Below are 6,332 nucleotides of genomic sequence, written 5' to 3' on the forward strand. Positions count from 1 at the left end.
AGAACAGAGATAGTGCATGCACAGGTTAAGCCTTGGAATGAAGAAAAGTTTTATGTTTTTTAAAGAAAATATATGATCATGTATGGGATGTCACAGGTTCACAGTCAGGATAGCAGGCTTACTACGGGTCCCGGCGACCTTAAGTCGATCTGGATCCTAGTGTCGGTGGCAGTTCGGTTTCCGGGCTGTTACAATTAACCTCTTCTCCAAGTGCTCGGAGCTTGTTGACAACAGTTGAGATTTTCCCGGTGAAATCATCTACTGACTCACCATTTTCCATTCTCATGCTTTCAAGCTCCCATCTAAGAGCTTGTGCTCGTACTTCTTTGACCCTCTCTGCACCGAGGTTCATAACCTTGAGAGCATCCCATGCCTCTTTAGCTGATTTCTTTACCCCCAACTGTAATAGGGTATCTTCGGTGATCCCTTGAAAGATTGCCGCCAATGCAATCCGATCTGAACTAGGATCAACTGGATCTTCCGACTTGACGACGTCCCAAACACCTTGAGCTTGCATATATACTTGCATCTTGATTGCCCAAGCCGCATAATTTGTCTTAGTTAGGAGCGAATACTGTAGAGAGACACCCCCTTCTCTTACGGGCGCTCTCACTACAGCTACTGCCATCTGTCCAGCTTCTGCCGTCTGTCCAGTTTCTGCCGTCTGACCACCATTGCCGCCGTTACCACTACGGACAGCACTCGACGATGATGATTCGTGCCGAGGCATGTATTTGGGCATAAACAAGGTCCCGGGCTCTGATACCAAGTGAAGACTGAGAGGCTGTTCTCCTGCAACCTCTTCAGCTGATCTCCTGAATGCAAGTGATCACTCTACACCAGCTCTAGCCGAGCTTCCGACCTCCTGTAACTCTGCAGCAGGTCTCGCCGAGCTTGCCGACCTCCTGTAACTCTGCAGCAACTCTTGCCGAGCTCGCCAACCTCCTGTAACTCTGCAGCAAATCTTGCCGAGCTCTCCGACCTGGTGTAATTCTGCAGTAGATCAGCTTTAACGAGTGTGAGCACTCTTCTTCTAGAAGTGCGAATACAATTGCCGGACTGCCGAGCTCCTGTAATTTACTCCTACCAAAACTTACGAGAATGTGGAAATTGTTCTGTGCAGAGTGCATACTCTGTTTTTGAAAAATAATTAGCCGCTAGCTGTTTCGGCTTTTCATTCTTATTTATACTGAATCAAATCAACCATTACAAACTGAAAATAAAACTTACTCCAATCTTGAAGCCACATCCCGCAAGATTCAGATTACAAAACACGTGGGCAACAGACTCTTAACAAATTGAAAAACATGCAGAAACACGTGGGTACGTGTTTTATTAATAAAACAGAAAAACAGAGCACGTGAGTACATGCTTAACAGAAAAATGGTGCGAACAGGCTTACTTTCATCAAAAGGTACTTCGGATTTGCTTCATGATCGAATTATTTCTTGTTCCCAAAGGATCATCATAAACATTTTACTAAGACTTTGCGGGAGGTTAAACAACAGCTAGCGTTCTTACAAAAATAAACTTTTCTGGATATGGATTTGTTGAAATTGAAAGAAGCCCGATATAGTGAGCTATTGTTACAAAATGAAAAGTATTGGAAACAGATATCAAAGCAACATTGCTAGTTGTGGGTGACTCAAAATGGAAAATTTTCCATGCTATGGCATCAAACAGAAACCAGAAAAATTTCATATCAAAGTTGAAGAATGACGAGGGAGTTTGGGTTGATTGGGATTCGGGGCTTCAAGAGGTAATTATGAACTTTTATTCAACTCTCTTTACCTCCTCCTGCATGGGTGAAACTGATCCAATTTTGCAGCATGTTTCGAGTAAAGTATCACAGCACCAGAATCAATTTCTCTTGTCTCCTTATACGCCTGATGAAGTTCAGACAACCTCGTTCTCTATGCATCCGGATAAGTCCCTTAAACCGGATGGACTTAATCCAGGGTTTTTCCAGACATATTGGGATATAGTGAGGTCTGATGTCATTACTGCTTGTTTGAACTGTCTTAACAGTGATGCTTGTTTACTTGGACAAAATAGGACGCATATAATCCTTATTCCATAGAAGTCGACTCCTACATCTATGGTAGACTTACGTCCTATTTTTTTAAGCAATGTAGTTGATCATGTTGTTTGTAAGGCTATCGCTAACATATTGAAACACATCCTTCCGCATGTCATCTCTGAAACCCAAAGTGCTTTTTTGCCTCAACGCCTGATAACAAATAATATAATCATTGCATATGAATTATTTCATTCATTAAAGCGACATACTCAAGACCATCAAATCTTTTTAACTCTAAAGACATATATGAGTAAGGCATATGACAGGATTGAATGGGGTTATTTACGGCTGATTTTGCTAAAATTGGGTTTTTGCGATAGCTTGAGTTCATAAAATCATGATGGTGTGACTACTATATCTTACTACTTTGTCTGTGGTAGTGAAGAGTATGGCCTATTGATCCTGGGAAGAGGTTTGAGGTAAGGAGATCCACTCTCTCCGTATTTATTTATCCTATGTGCAGAAGAGTTGTCGGCAATTTTATTAAAGTTCCAAGTCCAGGTTGTATTCATGGTGCTAAGGTATCAAAAATGCAATTTCAATTTCTCATCTTTTTTTTCGTTGACGATGCTTTGTTTTTCACTAAAGCGAAGCAAGAGGAGGCTGCCATATTAAAGGAGTGTTTGCACATGTATGCTCAAGCATTCAGACAGTAGGTCAATTTCATCAAATCGACTGTCTTGTTCTCTTCTAATATAAATAAGCATGATCCGCAATTTGTTTGTCAAATATTGGGAGTTGATGAAGTAGAGAGCCATGGAAATTATTTGGGTATGCCGTCAGTTATAGGACGGGACAAACGTCATGTATTCTATTATGTTGTTGAGAAGGTTACAAAGAGAATACAGAGGTGGAAAATGAAATTGCTTTCTAAAGCGAGTAAGGATGTACTCTTACATTTAGTGGCACAAGCAATGTTTAATTATTTGATGTCACTTTTCCTCCTTCCCTTGGATACTTGTAAAGATTTGAAAACTTTACTAAATGGATTTTTTTGGCATAATGGCAGTAATGATAATTCTGGCCTTAGATGGCTTCGATGGAAGCATATGACAGTGCCTAAAATCTGCGGTGGTATGGGATTCTAAGATCCTCGTCAATTTAATTTGGCGTTACTATCGAAGCAAGGATGGCATAGCAGCGAAGGTGTTGAAGGCATGTTATTTTCAGGATTGTGACTTCTTTCGGGCTAATGTTGGTTGCAATCATAGCCAAATATGGCATAGTATTTGTGCTGCAAGGGTCATTCTGGCTCAAGGCTGTAGGAAGCAAGTGGGGGATGGTTTGACAATTAATATTTAGCGTCATCCATGGCTATTTCATGTAGTGGAACCGAGGGTTCTTACTGAGCAAGATGATTCTCTTTCTTTGTTCCAGGTAGGTGATTTAATCCTTAACCGCCAATGGAACAAAGAGTTAATTACCAGCACTTTTTTACCACGTGATGCTAATCTAATTAGGAAGATTCCTTTGTCAAGGATTGAGCACTGGGACGAGTGGGCATGGTCTTTGAATTGATGTGGAGATTACTTTGTAAAGGAAGGTTATCAAGTGACCATGGATTTACAACTTGTTAATCAAGAAATTGAGGACTTTCCAGGGAATATATTATAAAAGGTGAAAGTTCCAAGTAAAGTTTTAATTTTGGTATGGTGTGTTGTGAAAGGTATCTTGCTTTATATAACTGTTCTTCAACGGCGCCACATTCCGGTGGATGAGTTTTGTTTGGTTTGTGGTTGCTTGTCGGAGATGGCTATGCATATTTTATATTCATGTCCCTTTGCCCAATCTGTGTGGTTGTTGTCTTTCTTAGGCTGCTATGTTGTTGACATCGGGTAGTAAGCAGCAGCTGTCGTATTCATTGGAAAACTCCATTACTAGGTCAGTATACACGCAACGTTGATATGGCTGTTTTGGCTACTGGTTCGCATGGTTTGGGAGTGATAATTCGGGACAGTAAAGGAATGTGTTGTGCTAGTCGTCTAAAGAAAAATAATGCGATTGGATGATAAAATAAATAATCAAATAAAAAAATTCAATTGAAGGTAATCAAAGTTGAGAGGTTTGGAGTTGATCATGGATTCAAAAGATGATTCATTTAATTGTCTATTATTTGGTTATAGTATTCAAACAAGCGAATCTCATCAATTCTTTCTTCATATTAAATTAATCTGTATAGCACTTAAATTAATTTCTAATTAATTAATAACTCCATCAAGTGTGTAGATTTAATTAATTAATTTTTTAAGAAGAAAAGAACCCAAATTTGATCAATAATTACAAGTGAATTATTTAAATCAAATCAATTATTTTCTTAATATAAATAAATATGCTAATTGCTATTCGTATTAATTCAATTAAACAATTACGTATTTAGTTGGGTTAATTAGTAATATGTTATCTATTTAGAAAATTCAATAAGTCTTTTGAATTCCTAAAAGGACAACAATGGTAGTGGTATTTTTCGAAAACAGAAAAAATTGAAAATAGAAATTAAGATGCATAAAAATTAAGAATAGATCTCATAACTTTAAATAAATTTCAACTTGATTAACCTTCAACTGAGGAAAAAAAAAAAAAGCCTTTCAAAGACATAATAAAATTACAGAAAAAAATAAAAGGAGGAGAAAGGGGCTTGGCTAGAGAGAAACCGGAGGGAAGAATGGGGAGATAGGATGAGAAGAGATGTACAGAGAGGATTATGGGAGATGATATCTTACTTTTAAAGCAGTATTTATATAGATTTTTTTCCAAATAAAAATATAATTATTTAAAATTTAAAAAAAAAAAGTAAAATAAATATAATATTTCTCTCATTATTTTCTAATTTTGATTTGATTGTATTTGCACTATTAGAAATAGTTTTAAATTATGTATAGCTAGCAAAACATAAATCCTGCAGCCTTTCCATTGAGCTTGGGTCATAATCTTAGGCAAAACTGTACCTTCCAGTAAAAAATAACTCTAAAACAATCTCTTTTAGTTTTTTTTACATTTTCAGCTCAAAATCTGTTCAAAATCAAAATTCAAGTAAAAAGACAATTGTTTGTGTCAAAATTATAGCAATATCATAAAATTTAATATAAAAAAAATAGTGAATTTTACGACTCATCAATCAGGCTTAACTCGATTTTTAAATAAGCCAAACTTGAATTTAATTTTTAGACTCGTTTAATAAACGGTCAAGTCAAGTTTGAGCTTTATAGCATTCAGCTCATTAAGACTCGTGAACTCGGCTCGTTTCCGAATTCATGAGCAAGCTCGTGAACAAATTTGTAAACAGTATCGTTAAACATGCTGAAATTAATATTATAAGAGAAATAAACTCAAACTCTACATATACTTTCACGAGTCAAATCTAAATTTTTTAAAATTTTATTTTACACAGTTTAATTATACTCTTAAAACTTATAGATATTTAGATCGTTAAAATTTAAGAGCTCACTTTTTACAAATTTACAAACTAATTTATATATATACTTATTTAACTAAAATTATTTAATTTTAAATTTAATAATTTTAAATTAAAATTCATTATACATATAAATAAATTAAATTATTTATAAATTATTCGAGATTAAGTTTAATAAAGATTCAGCTTGTATAAACTCATTTACTAAACGAACTAAATTGAGCTTATAATACTTTATTCAAGTTCGAGAGAGTATTCGATTCGTTTCGTTTACGCCCTAAAGATTGATAATATCAAGGAAAATGATATTATAAATTAATAATTATTATGATTTTATGAGATGATGTATTCATATTTTAGTGATTTTTTTTTATTTTGTGTGTTTTATAAGATAGCATAATTTTTTTTTAAAAGAAAATTGTGATTGATTCAATCTCTTTCTCATAAAGAAGACTTAGGAACATCTCTTTTGACCATAATATTAAGTTTCAATTCAGCGAAGAAAAACTTAATATAAAGATTAAGAAATAAAATATAATACTTGTTTAACATATTTAACATATTTAATGCTTTTTAATTAAAAAAAAAAAAAAAAAAAAAAAAAAAGGGAACTTTCATGTGGGCTTCAGCTAATTACTTGACTTGTATAGGGTTTGTCTACAAAGCTCAATTTTGGAGCCCAATTTGAAAGATATGTGTAATATTATGGGCTCTCCTCTTCCTTCTTTACAAATTGGGCCTAGATAATTTTTTTATTTATTTTAACATCAGCATTGGTCCAAATGTTCACAATATTCATTTTTTTTTAAAAAAATATTTTCTAGTTTAGAAATTTAAAAA

The sequence above is a fragment of the Manihot esculenta genome, chromosome 16 (assembly GCF_001659605.2).
Source record: "Manihot esculenta cultivar AM560-2 chromosome 16, M.esculenta_v8, whole genome shotgun sequence".
NCBI lineage: Eukaryota > Viridiplantae > Streptophyta > Magnoliopsida > Malpighiales > Euphorbiaceae > Manihot > Manihot esculenta.